Raw genomic sequence first — 15,977 nt, forward strand, 5'->3', positions numbered from 1 at the left:
TCACTCTTGCTTGCTTGTCACTAGAAAAATTAATTAATAGAAGAACTTTCACTGGTCTTAAGACAACAAGCTTATGTGTGAGTTTTGGGGATAAAGACTGGTTGGAAAGGCAACATAAGAACACAGGATTTGAAAGGTAAAACTAAAAGAAATATTAAAGCTAGGTTGTTGAGTTTTTTTTTTTTAATTATATAATAAATTCTACTCTAGCATCCACCAGTAAAGGAAAAACATTAAATAAATAATTCTCAAAACATTCTTCTGTATTAAAAAGTTATATCCTTATAAAAATGGATGTTTAGTCAGGAGGTTAAGCTAACCCCCAATGGATTAAAAATGTTTCAAATTAAATATAATTGACACATACAGAACTAGATTCTGTAAATAATTTTTACAAACCTAAATAAAAAGAATTAATTTCTACAGATGCTGCATATCCAATGAAAATTGGTTCACTTTTGCTACCCAAATATCAAGTAGATTTTGCAGTGTAACATAAACATTTGATTTGGATGCTCTTGCCCATATAGGATACACAGCGAATGTGCAGAGCTTGTGGGTAAGATCAAGAATCATTCTAAAGAGGTAATGGTTACACCCCATTTTGATAGATGGAAAAATCTGTTGTGAACGCTCCTCTGTTGCTGTTTTATGGTGTATTGTCTGTTTAATTGTATTTTGTTCAATAAAACTTAGGAGGCATGAGGCAGAGAATACCTTTGTGAACTGTGCAGTCCTCACGCCCGTTTCAGCAGAAGCTGTTGGGTCAGTTGTTCACAGCCAGTCGCTATATCCTTGGAAACTTTCATTAAGACAAGTTAACGGTCTTGGTTATTCTTTGTGATGTGCTCGGTCAAGTAGCAAGAGAGACATTAGTTTTACCAACTCAGTGCTTACAAGTGATTAAAAAATCACTTCTGATACTTTTATAGTTTTTTGTGGATTGAGCAGTGAGCGAGTAAAATATTTTTCAAGTATGTTTTTCTTGACTTTCATTGAAAGTGAGTATTTTGGCTGATGGCATTAAGTCAGAACATCTGAATAGCCTCAGAACAAAAACCAGTTAACTGCCTGCTATCCATTTAGCATGTGCTAAGTGAAATTACTAGGTCTGACCTACACCAGATGTCTGTGTGTACCGAAGAGAGGTTTGACCTATAGCCTAAAAATAAAGTGTGTCACTATTAGAATTAGAAGCCATATTTATTAGAATATGGTTTCTCTGAGACAACACTGTATGTACATGTCTAGTGGTAGGCAGTGTGAATAATCTGGAAGTCTTGCTGTAGGCTATTTAAGCAAATCGGATGCTTAAAAGCATTTCAAGAAGGAAGGTAGCATGAAGCTCTTTATCTGAGGCCTCTCTTTACTCATGTCAGCATTTCCAATGAATAGACAGCACAGCCTAGAGTGTTGACAGAACTGAGTCGTTAGTAGGTGATATCCTACCCTCACTGAAGTCAATAAGGTGTTGGTGGTTTTTTTTTTTAAATTCCTTTGAAGGGTCAAAATTCAAAATTTTATCCTAGATTTCTTTCTCCCCCCCCCCCCCCCCCCTTTTTTTTTTTCTTTTTTTTTTGTTTTGGTTTGGCTTGTTTTTTTGTCTGTGAATAACATTTCTGCAATTTTTAATGTTGGAGGTTTTATATTTAATTGTATTTGTAACTGATCTTTTTTCACTATGCAGTATGTCAGTGTTTTAAATTTAACAGTGACACCTTCAAAAACAGAAGATTGAAATTACTTGGGTAATTACAGTTCTTTCTGGTTTTGTTTTTAAGAATAAACCTATTCCCCTCCCACTGCCCACTGTTTAATAGATGCAACTGATACTCAGGTTTGGTCGGTAGACTTGAAGTTCAGAGTTCTGTTGGCCAATTTCGCAGCTTCTTTCTAATAGCTTTTTACATGTAATGTGAATACATTAGAAAAACCTATTGTAGACAGCACATGTCCAACCTATCTTCCAGAGGAATAAAAAGAACCTTGCACCTGATGTAGGATATGTTAAAGAAGAGAGCACATGCCTTTCCTAAATAAGCATAACAAAATAAATTTTATATATGCAAAAATTAAGTTAAAGACACAGCGGGCTTACCAAGACAGGCACTCATCCTTTTGTGAAAGGTAGAATTCCTGGTAGTGACTTTTCCTTTTGGCCTTCCCCATTGCCATCTCTTGCCCCACTCCCCCATGTTCTGAGTTGTTCTCATTCTCTGCCTTCACAGATTTCAGAGTTAAGCTTTCTTTCTCTAACCATTCTGCCACAGAAAGTCTCTCTGTCCCTGACCAGTTTCCCGTCCGATTCTGTTCCAGATTTCAGGCTGAAATAGCCGTGCACAGAACTTCAGTCTCTTGTCAATCTCCTCGGCATGTCCAGTCTGCCTTTCCTCATTTTCCCTTCTAGGTTTTTCTGGCCTTTCTGCCAGTCTAAAGCTCTCAGACTGACTGAAGTCAACAGGAGACAATACTGAGAGTCAGTCACAGCTCTTCACTGGCACTGCTTGGGGCCCTAGAATTTGTCAGCAGGTTCAGGGCAAAATCCTGCTCATTCCCAGCAGCATTGGGCTGGATCACTGCCAACTGTCGTCACATCTTTGAAGAAATCAGTCATCAAATTCAAACTGGATTCACAGAGCCTTGGGAAAATGTTGGCTTCTTTGACTGTCAGAAATAGTGTGTAATGCTTGAGAAGCGTCCACCTTAGCAAATATTTTCCATGCTACTGCAGCCAGTCTTTCATTCAAAATGTTGCAGGTGCAGACAGATAAGGTTTCTAGTTACGAGTATGGCTCTCAAACTTCATTGCATTTAGAGACATCTAGAGTTTCTGATTTTTGTTGTATTAATCTGAGACAGTGCAATGTTTTTTTCCTGTTCTGTTTTCTCACCTGTTGATTGATTTGTTTTTTTACCAACAAAAGGCATTTATTTTGCTTTGGTTTTTGTTCAGATTGGTTTTCAATGGGTTGGCTTTGCAGTTAAGCAAATCATCATTGAGTCCTTGGTGCTGTCATACGCTACTCTCGGAAAGACATGGTGACGTTTGACACCAGCCTACAAATCATGTTATATATTTCACTGCATGGGAGAGAGGGTGCAAGTTTGTTTCTGCGTACCGTGTGACTGGTAATCCCTGCCTGCAGCATACCATCATTTAACTCTGCAATTCATCTTCCTGTATTAAGGACTTATTTTTCTGATATTAGGCATATATTGGTTATCTGTTTGAAGAGGGATCCATTCCCCCAGTAGTAAATTTGCACATACCTCCGTTAAATAAAAACAACCAACCAACGAACAACCAAAACAACAACAGAAAACCCTTCCAAAACCAAGCCAGAACAAAAATCCCGAAGAAGGGATCTTTTCTCCTATCCTTAGTTCTAGGTGTTTACTGCATTCAGTTCTGACTCTGAAATATTTTTACTGCGCATTCCTTCTGACGTTTACTAGTTTAACTTCAGCTTGCTCAGGTTGTACTTTCTCACACAGTCCTCAGCTGTCTTAGAAAGAAAAAGATGGATCTGGGATTGCGTTTTTCCTAGCATTATTGCTCCTTTATTTTAATTGATAGCATGGGCACAACGATGACTGTTGAAGCTGAGCTTTGTATTTTGTATTCCACTTTGGTCTGCTGAGTAAGAAAAGCGTTTTTCATGACAGCACTTCTGGTTTGAAGCTGTTATGGCAGAAATCCTGGGAAAGACACTTGTGCAGGCTGCGAGCCAAGCACTCCTTTCGTGTTAAGCAGAGATACTAAAACCCAAAAAGATGCTGTTCTTTTTTTACATTGATTGACTCGTTTAGATTTTCCTAAAGCTTCCATTTGACGTTGTTTATGGAGTTAAAATACTTCTTCAACTCAGCCTTTATGTTTGCTACCAGTGAACCTGTTCATTGGTGGCAAATGGGAAGATGAACAGGCTGGAACACCTACCAGAACCTCCCCTTCTGCTTCAGTGTGGCTGAAATAGCTTAAACTGCATTTGCACCCAGCTGTGTGCCAGCAGCGCTGTAGACAGATGTACCTAGTCTTACTGTAACGTAACTGTTCAGGTGAACAGCGGTGAAGCTATGCATAATGCATTCTTTGTTGTGAGCTAGGACGCTCCCCTGTCAAGTGAAGCCTGCCCATGTTACTGCATTCACACCAGCTCAATTTAGACTGCAGGACAGGAGAGCAGTAGAAGCGAAAGCAACCTTGTGTTTCTTGGTTGAACTGCATTATTTAGTGTCTGAAGAACCTGGTGTGCTTCCAAAATCACATTCATTTCATTATTTTCCTGCAGTCCTGTAGTGTCCATTCTGTCTCTTGCCTGCTCAACTTTTGCTTTGTGTCCTCAAATCCGATTTTCTGGAAGTGGCAGTGGACAGGAGGAAAATGCAGCAGTGGCAACTGCAGCTATCAACCCGAAAAGCCTTTGTTGCCTATCTCTGTAGAAGTCTGGATAGAATTGATAATAGTACAGAGCAGCCTGGGGCAATTTTCCTTTAAGAGCTTAGTAATGACGTCGGTTCCTTTGCGTATCTGGAAATTGAAGGATTCTAGGTTAGTATGCTTAGATGTGAGTCATTGTTCTGAGCAGTTTTATTGGAAGAAGAGGAATAAAAATGAATAATGCATTTCATGGAATGAGCATAAAGTTAATGTGGTTGCCAGCTTTTAATGGGTACTTCTGCAGGTTTGTCCTGCAGACTGAGTAGAACTGTGTACTTGCTCTTTGCTAAGATAACAGTGTCTTGCTAGGTAACAATCGTGTTGCGCTCTGACAATGTCTGGTTGAAATGGCTAAAGCAAAGCCATTGAATATCTCGAGCAGCTGTCTCGATGATTGGCCCAGCTTCTGCTTTTGGCTCCTAAAGCTCCTGCTCAGGCACCCCTTCAGGTGGCTCCTTTGTCTCCTCCTTTTGAAAATGGTAACATCTACCTGACCTGCATGGGTTTGTGATTCAGTTTTTGTGAGTTCTTTGCTGAATTAATTTTAGCTCAGATCGGTTCCTTTACCTGGTTTGTAACACAGGAGGAAGGAGAGGTAGCTTTGTTTTGTTTCTTCTTCATCTGTTGGTAGCGTTCATTTGCAGTTTTCTATACGTAGGGTCTGAGGCATGGGATCAGAACTTCTTAACACTGGTTTTGTTGCTGAAGTCAACATATTGCATAGCTAATGCTCTCATTTCAAACCATACGTTCTATATAAATATGTAACTTGCTTAGCATACCTTGGAGTTGTGTAACGTTCTACACATCTTAAGTCAGAAGTACTCTTAATGGGATTAGATGCAATCATAATTGAATTCCTGTGGTGTGATACTGGATTTAGGGGTTTATTCCCCTTAGTTCTGTCTGAGTATGTTAGTGAAATAGAAAGCTGGTTTCAGGTGGAAGGAGAAATGCATATCTGATGTTTTCTTTCAGGTGTTCCTAAGCTCCAGCACATCCCCTGAGATTCACAGTTATTTGCATGCAAAGGAGCAGGGGGAAAAATCCCGGACAGAACTGTACTTTCTTTTGAGAAGATCTGGCCTTTATTTTTCCACTAAAGGTACATCTAAGGTAAAGGAAAATAAAAAAGGGAGAACATAATAACATAACGAAGTTAGAGCAAAGGTGTATGTATTTAAAATCTGTTCTAATAAGAAAAAATTGAATTTCAACTTCCACCGATAAAAAGGAAAAAAAAAATTATTCTAGATAAAATGTAGAGCGATATAAACTTGGAAAAGTATTGTCTTAGAGTAATTTCCTTTTGCCTAACTTTGCTTCATTCTGATCAATATTTTTCCAGTCAGTTAACAGCGTACTCTTTTAAAATCAATTTTCAGCTGGTAGTTAAAATGCTGAAGTGTAAGTAGGTGCTTTGAAAAGGGGTTGTCTTACTTCATGCTGTAAAATAAAAAAACCCTGTGTATAAAGGGATTTTACAGGAAGATTTTGCGAGTTCTCACGTTCTGTCACTGTACAGTTTTCCATTTTACTACTTCAACTTTTTGGTGGCGGTTCTTGAAACCTGATAATGTTAAACAGGATACACTGGAGTTGAGACACCTTTTACGTAAAGCACTTAAAGATTTTTCTTGTTGTGAATTTTCTGTGCTAACTGCCAGAGTAATCATTGAGCTGCTTTTGTATCCTTCAGCAAACCTCTTTTGTTTTCTTCCTTAACTTGGTTCATCTTAGAGGATGGAGAGAATGGTTAGAAAGAGGAGTGGACAGTTTTCAGGTTATGAAAGTACCTTTTATTTTGATGTTTGAAATGCATACAGCTCTCAAAACGTGACTCCTACTGTAATATTATTGTGGCTTGAATTTAGCGGATGCTTTCCCAGAAGTGTCATCACTTGTACTTCGGTTTTTCTCCCTCTCTGACAGAATGAGCTCTTTGACTAGTTTGATGTGGTTTTTCTCTGCATTATGAAATTGATGCTGAGTTGTCTCTTTCTAGATTTCACAATGTCGGAGTTAAACGTACAGTATGTTAGGACTATTTTGGACCAGGATAACCACTACATCTCCTGAGTTTCTTCTCTGGAGGGGCTGGCTAAAAATAGTCTAACTATAGTACATTGCTCTTCTTTTTAGGAGCCAAGGCATCTGCAGTTTTTCTGTGAATTCAGCCTTAGTGATACGTACATGTCTTTGACAGGCAAAAAGATTTCTGGAGCACCAACAAACCATGGATTCTGCTTTAAGGTACAAGCTTATTATTCGGACACAGATTAAAGTAAACCACAATTTTTAGGTAAGCTGAAGATTCTTTAAGGTTTCTGAAAACAATATTCAGCTGTCTCTTATAAAATAGGACAATTAGTGGCTTTTATTTCAACAGGTACTGCGTTCAAGGTATGCATTAGTGCTAAAAAAATGTGCTCTGGCCGACTAGCCTAACAAATCAGGAGGAAACCGAGACCTGAAACAGCTCTGTGCAGATGAGGAACAAAGTAGGACCTGATGGATGACAGCAATTTGGTTGCTGAAGGTAATTTTTCTGTGCGGAGTTAGCTTCTTGCCTAAGTTTACTCTGTGAAATGTTGCTGTTGTGTGGTAGAGGAGTATCTAGGTTCCCATGCAATCGCAATCTCAACTTTAGTCGTGGTTTAAAACCCAGTCAGCCACGCAGTCTCGCTCGCTCACCTCCCCCCTGCCCCTTCTTCCCTTGCCCCCGCTCCTGGAGGGATGGGGAGGAGAATCGAAAGAATGTACCTCCCCCGGGTTGGATAAGAACAGCCCAGTAACTAAGGTGTAACACAAACCACTGCTGCTACACCAATAATAATAACAATAAGGGAAATAACAAGGGAAGAGAATACAATACCACCCGCCGACCGAGCCCGACCGAGCAGTGAGTGCCCTTCTGGGTAACTCCCTGTTACCTCCCGGGCATGACGTGCTGTGCTATGGAATACCTCTTTGGCTGGTTTGGGTCAGGTGTCCTGTCTCTGCTTCCTCCCGGCTTCCCTTCCTCCTCCCTCCATGGCAGAGCATGAGGCTCACAAAGTCCTCGGTCAGACTGAACGTTTGAGCAGCAGCGAAAAGCGTCGGTGTTATCAGCGCTGTTCCCAGGCTGAAAGTCAAAAACTCAGCCTGCACCAGGTACCAAGAGGGAGAAAAAATGACTGCTTCTGCTGAACCCAAGACAGATGCCCTGCTTGTGGGATGCTCTGAACACCTGTGGGATGCTCTGCTTGTGGGATGCTGTGAATCCCTATGGGATGCTCTGCTTGTGGAATGATCTGAACGCCTATGGGATGCTCTGCTTGTGGGATGCTGTGAATCCCTATGGGATGCTGTGAATCCCTGTGGGATGCTCTGCTTGTGGCATGCTCTGGAGCTCCCTTGTGCCACCAGCTCCTCCCTAAGGTCCCTACACCAGGGAACATCCACACTGCAGCACAGAGGTGTGGGATTATGGAGTCATGGAATCACGGAATGGGTTGGGTTGAAGGCAACTTAAAGCTCATCCAGCTCCAACCCCTGCCATGGGCAAGGACACCTTCCCTGGAGTGGGATGCTCCAAGCCCCATCCAACCATGCCCACTTCCAGGAATACCACACAAACCCCATTCCTTCTGCACCAATCCCTTTCCAATCCCTTCTTTTCCCCATCCTCCCCCTCCCCCTCCTGGGCAAATTCCCTGGATTTGGCACCATTTGAACTCCCCCCCACCCGCCCCAAAGTGGCTTTTAACAAGAACCTGGGCCCCATTCCACCTCTTTTTGGCCCAAAGAAGAAGCTGGGAAGCTGCTTCTGGGGCAGCAGCCATGTCCTTGGATCCGGGCACGGAGGCTCCTGCTGCCAGATCCCGCTTCCAGGCTCTGGGATACAAGGACAACCCCTTCACCACTCCTTGCCCACCAAATCCCAGGATTTTGGGTGCTTTTGAGGGGCAAACAGTGGTGGTTTTGGGATCAATGTGGGATAAATCCTCACCAGGGACCTTGCTCCATGGGGATGCTGCTTCTGCCCCCTGCATCCCTCATCCTTGCGGTTCCTTGTGCACCTTCCTGGTCCTTTTGGCGGGTTCCCATGTGCTTGTTTGAGCCTTTGGGTGCCCCCATCTGCTTCCATTGCCCTTTGGCGTGCCCCCATCCATTTTTGGGTGCCCCCCATTTGCTTCCATTTTTTGCATCCCACAGAGCTCCAGAGCATCCCATAGGGATTGAGATCATCCCAAGCCCATCAGACCCCCTCCATCTCCCCATGGAACCCCCCATGGAATCCCCCATGCCCCCCCCCCCCCCCCATGAAACCTGCCTCTCTATGACATCAGCCGCAGCACCAAGGGACCTGTATGCAGCACCCGTATCCCTGGGGCAGTTGCGCTTTGGGCGCAGTGGTGGTAGCAGCTCCTTGGTGGCAGCTCCTTGGTGGCAGCTCCTTGGTGGCAGCTCCTTGGTGGCAGCTCCTTGGTAGCAGCTCCTTGGTGGCAGCTCCTTGGTGGCAGCCCGTTGGTGGCAGCTCCTTGGTGGCAGCTCCTTGGTTGCAACTCCTTGGTAGCAGCTCCTTGGTGGCAGCTCCTTGGTGTCACCCTCAGTGGTGGTGGCAGCACCTTGGTGGCACCTTGCGGTCACCCTCAGTGGTGATGACAGCGATGGCTTTGCTCCATGTCTTCATCCTGCTGGCATTGGCCTGGCTGGTGCATGGCTCCTGGGACAGCTGTGGGTGAGTGGCACCAGGCTCCGGGGCTCCTGGTATTCCATAGGGAGATGCTGCTGCTCCCAACCATGGTCACACCAGTGGGGTGGTGGGGCTGGGAGAGCCCCGCTTCCTCGCCATCACCCCATGCGGTGGCACAGCACAGCTATGGGGCACCCCATAGGGTCCCTTGTCCCTGCGTCACCCAGTGGGGCAGGATGATGCCCGCCCTTCATCCCTAACCATCCAGTGTTGGGCTTCTGCTTCCAGAGGGACCTGCGGTACCCGTCCCATGGCTGATTCCTATGGGGTGTCGCGCATCGTCGGAGGCGTGGATGCGCACCAGGGCGCCTGGCCATGGATGGTCAGCATCCAGTTCCCCACGGCCACCGGCTTCTCGCACATCTGTGGGGGGTCCCTCATCACCCCACAATGGGTCCTCACGGCCGCTCACTGCTTCGTCGGGCAAAAGTAAGGGGGAGAAGGGATTCCAGCCATAGGGAATAGCCAAGGAGCAGCTCCCGTCCTGTCCCCTTCCCCATCCTGGATGCACTTGGAGGAGCGCTCAGGAGAAGGCTGCTTCCAGCTTGACAGCCCTTGAGCCTAAGGCGAGCTGGGGCAGTGCTTTCCTTTGGGCAGCAGCAGGAATGTGGCTCCTTCCCACCCCTCCATAGAATGGGATGGGATGGGATGGAATGGAATGGATCATGGAATGGGTTGGGTGGGAAAGGAGCTTGGGATCATCCAGTTCCAAGCCCTTGCCATGGGCAGGGATGCCTTCCATAGAGCAGCTTGCTCCAAGCTGGCCTTGAGCACTACCAGGGATGGAGCATCCAAACCTTCTCCATCCATCCCATCCCAGTGCCCTCATAGGGAATCCCTTCCTTATCTCCAACCTGCAATTCCCAGTCAGAACCCATCACCCCTTGTCCTATGGCTCCAATCCCTGCTCTTCCACTCCCTCCCAGCTTCACCACGGATTGGTACGTGATGGTCGGAATCACAGACCTGGCTTGGGCCAATTCCGAGACCCAGAAACGTTGGATCCAGAGGGTCGTGGTCCATGAATATTACACTAACGTCTCCGGCGGCTTCGACATTGCCTTGGTGGAGCTGGACCAGCCGGTGCAGTGCGGGTACCACGTGCAGCTCGCCTGCCTGCCCGATGCGACGCTCAGGGTGTCCCAGCTCTCCGAGTGCTTCATCAGCGGATGGGGCGCGAGGGAGGCCAGAAGTGAGTGTCCAACGGCCCCGTTGGCCTTGGGATGCCGGGTCATGGATTCATGGAATGGGATGGAAGGGAGGGTAAAGCTCATCCAGGTCTATTGGATGTTGCTCCGACTGGAGATGGAGCATCCCGACCTTCTCCATGCAACCCATCCCAGTCTCCCACCACTTCCTTCTTTCCAACTTGAGCATCCCTGGTTCAGTTGGAACCCATCACCCCTTGTCCCATCGCTGAAGGTCCCTCCATGTCCTCCTTATGTTGAGGATGCAGAACAAAGGGGATGCAGCCCATGCCATGGGACGGTGTTGATGGCTCCCATTGATCTTTTCAGCCCCAAATACCTCCATATCCGTTCCTTCTCCCCCCAGTCCTGACCCCCTTTGTGTCCCCACAGCAGGGGCATCGTCCCCATCTGCCCTGCAGGAGGCCAAGGTCCGCCTCATCGATGCCAAGCTCTGCAACAGCAGCCTATGGTACCGAGGGGCCATCAAGAGCCACAACCTGTGTGCTGGGTACCCGCAGGGTGGCATCGACGCCTGCCAGGTAGGGATGTGCCACTGGGGCTCCCTTCTCCTCTCCCATCTGCAGGGCCTTGCTCTGCATCCCCCTTTATCCCAGCTTTGGAAGCGCATCCAGCTCCTGCTCCATCATCCCTGCGCAGGGACCATAGAGGTTGGAGCTTTAAGAGCATTGAGATTCCACCACTAAACCATGTCGTGAGCATGGATTCATGGAATGGGTTAGGTTGGGAAGGAGCTTAAAGCATCCAGTTCTAAGCAAGGGGCAAGGATGCCTTCCATTAGACCAGGTTGCTCCAAGCCCCATCCATCCTTCTCCATCCAACCCATCCCAGTGTCCCACCGCCCTCATAGGGAACAATTTCTCCTTATCTCCAACCCGTAGTCCCTCGTTCCAGTGGGAACCCATCACCCCTCGTCCTATGGCTCCAATCCATGCTGAAGGTCCCTCTCCACACCCAAATGATGAAGGAGAACCCTTCCATCCACATAGGGTAACAGCAGTGGTCCCCTCCGGCATTGCCATAGCGACCCATCCCCATCCTCATCCTCTCCCGTTCTCCTCCATAGGGTGGCAGCAGTCGTCCCCTCTGCTTTGCCATGGCGACCTATCCCCATCCTCATCCTCTCCCGTTCTCCTCCATAGGGTGGCAGCAGTTGTCCCCTCTGCGTTGCCATGGCCACCCCTCCCCATCCTCTCCCGTTCTCCTCCAAAGGGTAGCAGCAGTGGTCCCCTCAGGCGTTGCCATGGCCACCCATCCCCATCCTCATCCCCTCTCTGTTTCTCCTCCATAGGGTGACAGTGGCGGTCCCCTCATGTGCCGGGACAACCATGCCAACTTTTTCTGGGTTGTGGGGCTGACGAGCTGGGGCCGCGGCTGCGCCAGGGCCAAGCAACCGGGGGTCTACACCTCAACAAGGCACTTCCATGAGTGGATCCTCCACCAGCTGTGGACGTTCCGCTCCGCGGGAGCCTCCGCGACGCCCCCGACATGGAGCCACCAGCACGGCTCGCATGCGCCCATCCAGCAGACGATGCCGGCTCCGACGGCCTCGAGCACCAGTGACATCTGCTCCTTCCCATACCGGGTGCTCGTGGAATTTGTCAGTCGGGTGCAGGAGCTGCTGCAGGCTCTAAGGGGGAAGAAGCCTTGAGGAGCGGCGTCGCTTGAAGTTGGCTTCAGCTTCAATACAGTTGCCTTATTTTCCCATAGAGAGGATGCTTTGCGTGCTTCTGGTCCGTGCGCAGGGATGGGGATGAGGGATGGAGGGCAGGGAACAGTGGGAAGCGGGAGCTGGGAATGAGGGAATCAACCAGTTTGTGAAAGACTTTCAGGAGCATCAAGTCCAATCATTGCCCCACCATTAAAGCATGGCATGAAGAGGCAGGTGGGACAGCTTCCATTAGACCAGGTTGCTCCAAGCCCATCCATTCTTCTCCATCCCACCCATCCCAGTGTCCCAGCACCCTCACTTCCTTATCTCCAACCTAAACTTCGCTGTTCCAGTTGGAACCCATCACCCCTTGTTCTATGGCTCCAATCCATGCTGAAGGCTCCTCTCCACACCCAAATGATGAAGGAGAACCCAAACTTCCATGGTTCTGCTTCATCCCTGCATCCAGCTGGAGCATCCCACTTCATCCCTGCATCCAGCTGGAGCATCCTGCTTCCAGGCTTGGGATCTTCCCTTAGGACCTCACAAGCTTCAAGGTTGTATCCATCCCAGCTCCCAACACCCATCCCAGCACTCTTTGGACCTCTCCCAGATGCCAGCACTGGGGTCCCCAGTGCCTGGAGCAGGGACTGGGGCCAGGGCTCACAGCACCCAGTGCACCCCCAGCACCCATAGAGCCCACAGCACCCATAGCATGCATTGCACCCATACCACCCCCACCACTGCCAGCAACCACAACAGCTCCAGTGCACCCAGTCAGCCCAGCACCTATAGAAACCCCAGCACCCACAGAACCCCCAGCACCCTCAGCACTATATAGCTCCGGTATCGGGGTCCTAGTGCCCGCCCGCTGCCTCCTCCCTGTCAGGAGCCGGTCCCAGTGCCCGCCCCCTCTAGCGCCGGAATCAGGGTCCTAGTGCCCGCCCGCTGCCTCCTGCCTGGCAGGGACCGGTCTCACTGCCTCCCCCCCCCCCACCAATAACTCCATGCCGCAGAAAATACATGGACTCAGTCAGAGATCAATATGATCAGACAAAAGCCGTTTTTTACAAAGCCGTAACTCCTTATATACTATTTCTTACATGCACTTACAGTGATTTGGCATATTATGATTGGAGACATGTCTTGATTTGGCATATTATGATTGGAGACATGTCTCAAAGACCCTTTGTAACTAACATAGAATGGGTTAAGCACAGGTATGAGAACTTGACCTCCAAAGCTTGCCAACAGTCCACAGTTCTCATTACCTCAGTGAATTCCAGCTTCTTCTTATCTTGCTTGTTCAGGCTTCCTCGGGCCTCTCACGGCCTTGCTGCATCTTTCAGGATTATTCAGAATTTATGTACCAATTATCCACTCTCCTGTGAGAACACTGCCTCCACATCTCCCCCTTTTTGTTTTATATATGTTTTGGGTGACCCTACTTGAGCAGGGATTTGCCCTAGATCATATCTCCAATATATGCCAACTACAGGCTGCTGGGCCTGCCCCTTTTTTCTGCTGTATGGCTCTCTGGTAACAGGGGAGGCCATCCTTCACATCAAGGTCTGGCATGGCATGTGTCCCCACTGCCAACAGCGGAGCCCAAACAGCCCAAAAGCAGGACAGAAACACCCCAGAAGGACCCCAAAACCACCCTGTCCTGCTTCTCCTAGGGGATACAGGGTCAGAGCCCCAAACTAGCCCCAAAAGAGGCCACAAATACCCCAAATACACCCCAAAACACCCTAAAACCACCCCCAAAACCACCCTGTCCTGCTTCTGCTAGGGGATACAGGGTCAGAGCCCCAAACTAGCCCCAAAAGAGGCCACAAATACACCAAATCCACCCCCAAAACCACCTTCACAGTATCACAGTATGCTAGAGATTGGAAGGGACCTCGAAAGATCATCTAGTCCAATCCCCCTGCCGGAGCAGGAACACCTAGATAATGTTACACAGGAATGCGTCCAGGCGGGTTTTGAATGTCTCCAGGGAAGGAGACTCCACAACCTCCCTGGGCAGCCTGTTCCAGTGTTCCGTCACCCTCACTGAGAAGAAGTTTCTTCTCAAGTTTAAGTGGAACCTCTTGTGTTCCAGTTTGTACCCATTACCCCTTGTCCTATCATTGTTTGCCACCGAGTAGAGCCTGGCTCCGTCCTCGTGACACTCCCCCTTTATATATTTATAGACACTTATAAGCTCACCCCTCAGTCTCCTCCAAACTACAGAGACCCAGCTCCCTCAGTCTTTCCTCATAAGGGAGATGCTCCACTCCCTTAATCATCTTCGTTGCCCTGCGCTGGACTCTCTCCAGCAGCTCCCTGTCCTTCTTGAACTGAGGGGCCCAGAACTGGACACAATATTCCAGATGGGATCTCACCAGGGCAGAGGAGAGGGGAAGGAGGACCTCTCTCGACCTACTAACCACCGCCCTTCTAATACACCCCAGGATGCCATTGGCCTTTTTGGCCACAAGGGCACAGTGTTGGCTCATGGTCATCCTGTCGTCCACTAGGACCTTGTCCTGCTTCTCCTATGCAATACAGAGTCAGAGCCCCAAAACAGCCCCAAAACAGAACAAAAACACCCAAAACCACCTTGTCCTCCTTCTCCTACGCGACACAGAATCCCAAAACAGGACATAAACCAAAACCACCCTAAAACCACCCCAAAACCACCTTGCCCTGATTCTCCTATGGGATACGGGGTCAGAGACACAAAACAGGACAAAACCAGGGCAAAAACAATGCAAAACATCCCCAAAACCACCCCCCAAACCACCTTGTCCTGCTTCTCCTATGGGATACAGGGTAGGAGACCCAAAAGAGACCCAGAACAGAACAAAAACACCCCAAAACACCCAAAACCACTCCCAAAACACCCCCAAACCACCCAAAAACCACCTTGCCCTCCTTCTCCTAAGGGACACAGGGTCAGACCCCCAAAAAGCCCCAATCCAGGCCAAAACCAATGAAAAACCAACTCGAAACACCCAAAACAGCCCCAAAACAACCCAAAACCACCCCAAAACCACCTTGTCCTGCTTCTCCTTTGGGATACAGCGTCAGAGCCCAAAAACAGGACAAAAGAATGCCAAAACATCCAAAACTCCCCAAACCACCCCAAAACCACCTTGTCCTGCTTATTCTGTAGGATACTGGGTCAGAGTCCCAGAAAGCACCCAAAACAGGCCAAAACCAAACCAAAGCCAGCCGCAAAACCAGCCAAAAAACACCTTGTCCTGCTTCTGCTATGGGATACAGGGTCAGAGTTCCCAAACAGCCCCAAAACAGGACAAATCACTCCAAAACCCCCAAACCACCCCAAAACCACCTTGTCCTGCTTCTCCAATGGCATACAGGGTCAGAGCCCCAAAACAGGACGAAAACAGGAGAAAAGCAGGCCAAAACACCCCAAACAACCCCCAAAATGGGCCAAAACCAACCCCAAAATCACCTTGTCCTGCTTCTTCTATGGGACACAGGTCAGAGCCCCAAAACCACCCCAAAACCACCCCAAAACCACCTTGTCCTGTTTCTCCTGTGGGACACAATTTCTGAACCCCAAAACAGGCTCAAAAAAGTACAAAAACAACAAAAAATATTCAAACCCACCCCCAAAACAACCCCAAACCACCCTAAACCCACCAAAAAAACCCTTGTCCTGCTTCTCCTGTGGGACACAGGGTCAGAGCCCCAAAACAGACCCAAAACAGGCCAAAAAGAGGAAAAAAACACCCCAAACCAGCCCTAAAACAGCCCAAGCCAACCCCAAAACCACCTGGTCATGCTTCTCCTATGGGACACAGAGTCAGAGCCCCAAAACAGCCCGAAAACAGGACAAAAACAACCCAAAACACCCCAAAACCACCTTGTCCTGCTTCTCCTACGTGATACAGGGTAAGAGGCCCAAAATAGCCACAAAACAGACCA

The sequence above is a fragment of the Pezoporus flaviventris genome, unplaced genomic scaffold (genome assembly GCF_033815535.1).
Source record: "Pezoporus flaviventris isolate CSIRO_AGI_PZ_B2104156 unplaced genomic scaffold, CSIRO_AGI_Pfla_v1 ptg000019l, whole genome shotgun sequence".
Lineage (NCBI taxonomy): Eukaryota > Metazoa > Chordata > Aves > Psittaciformes > Psittacidae > Pezoporus > Pezoporus flaviventris.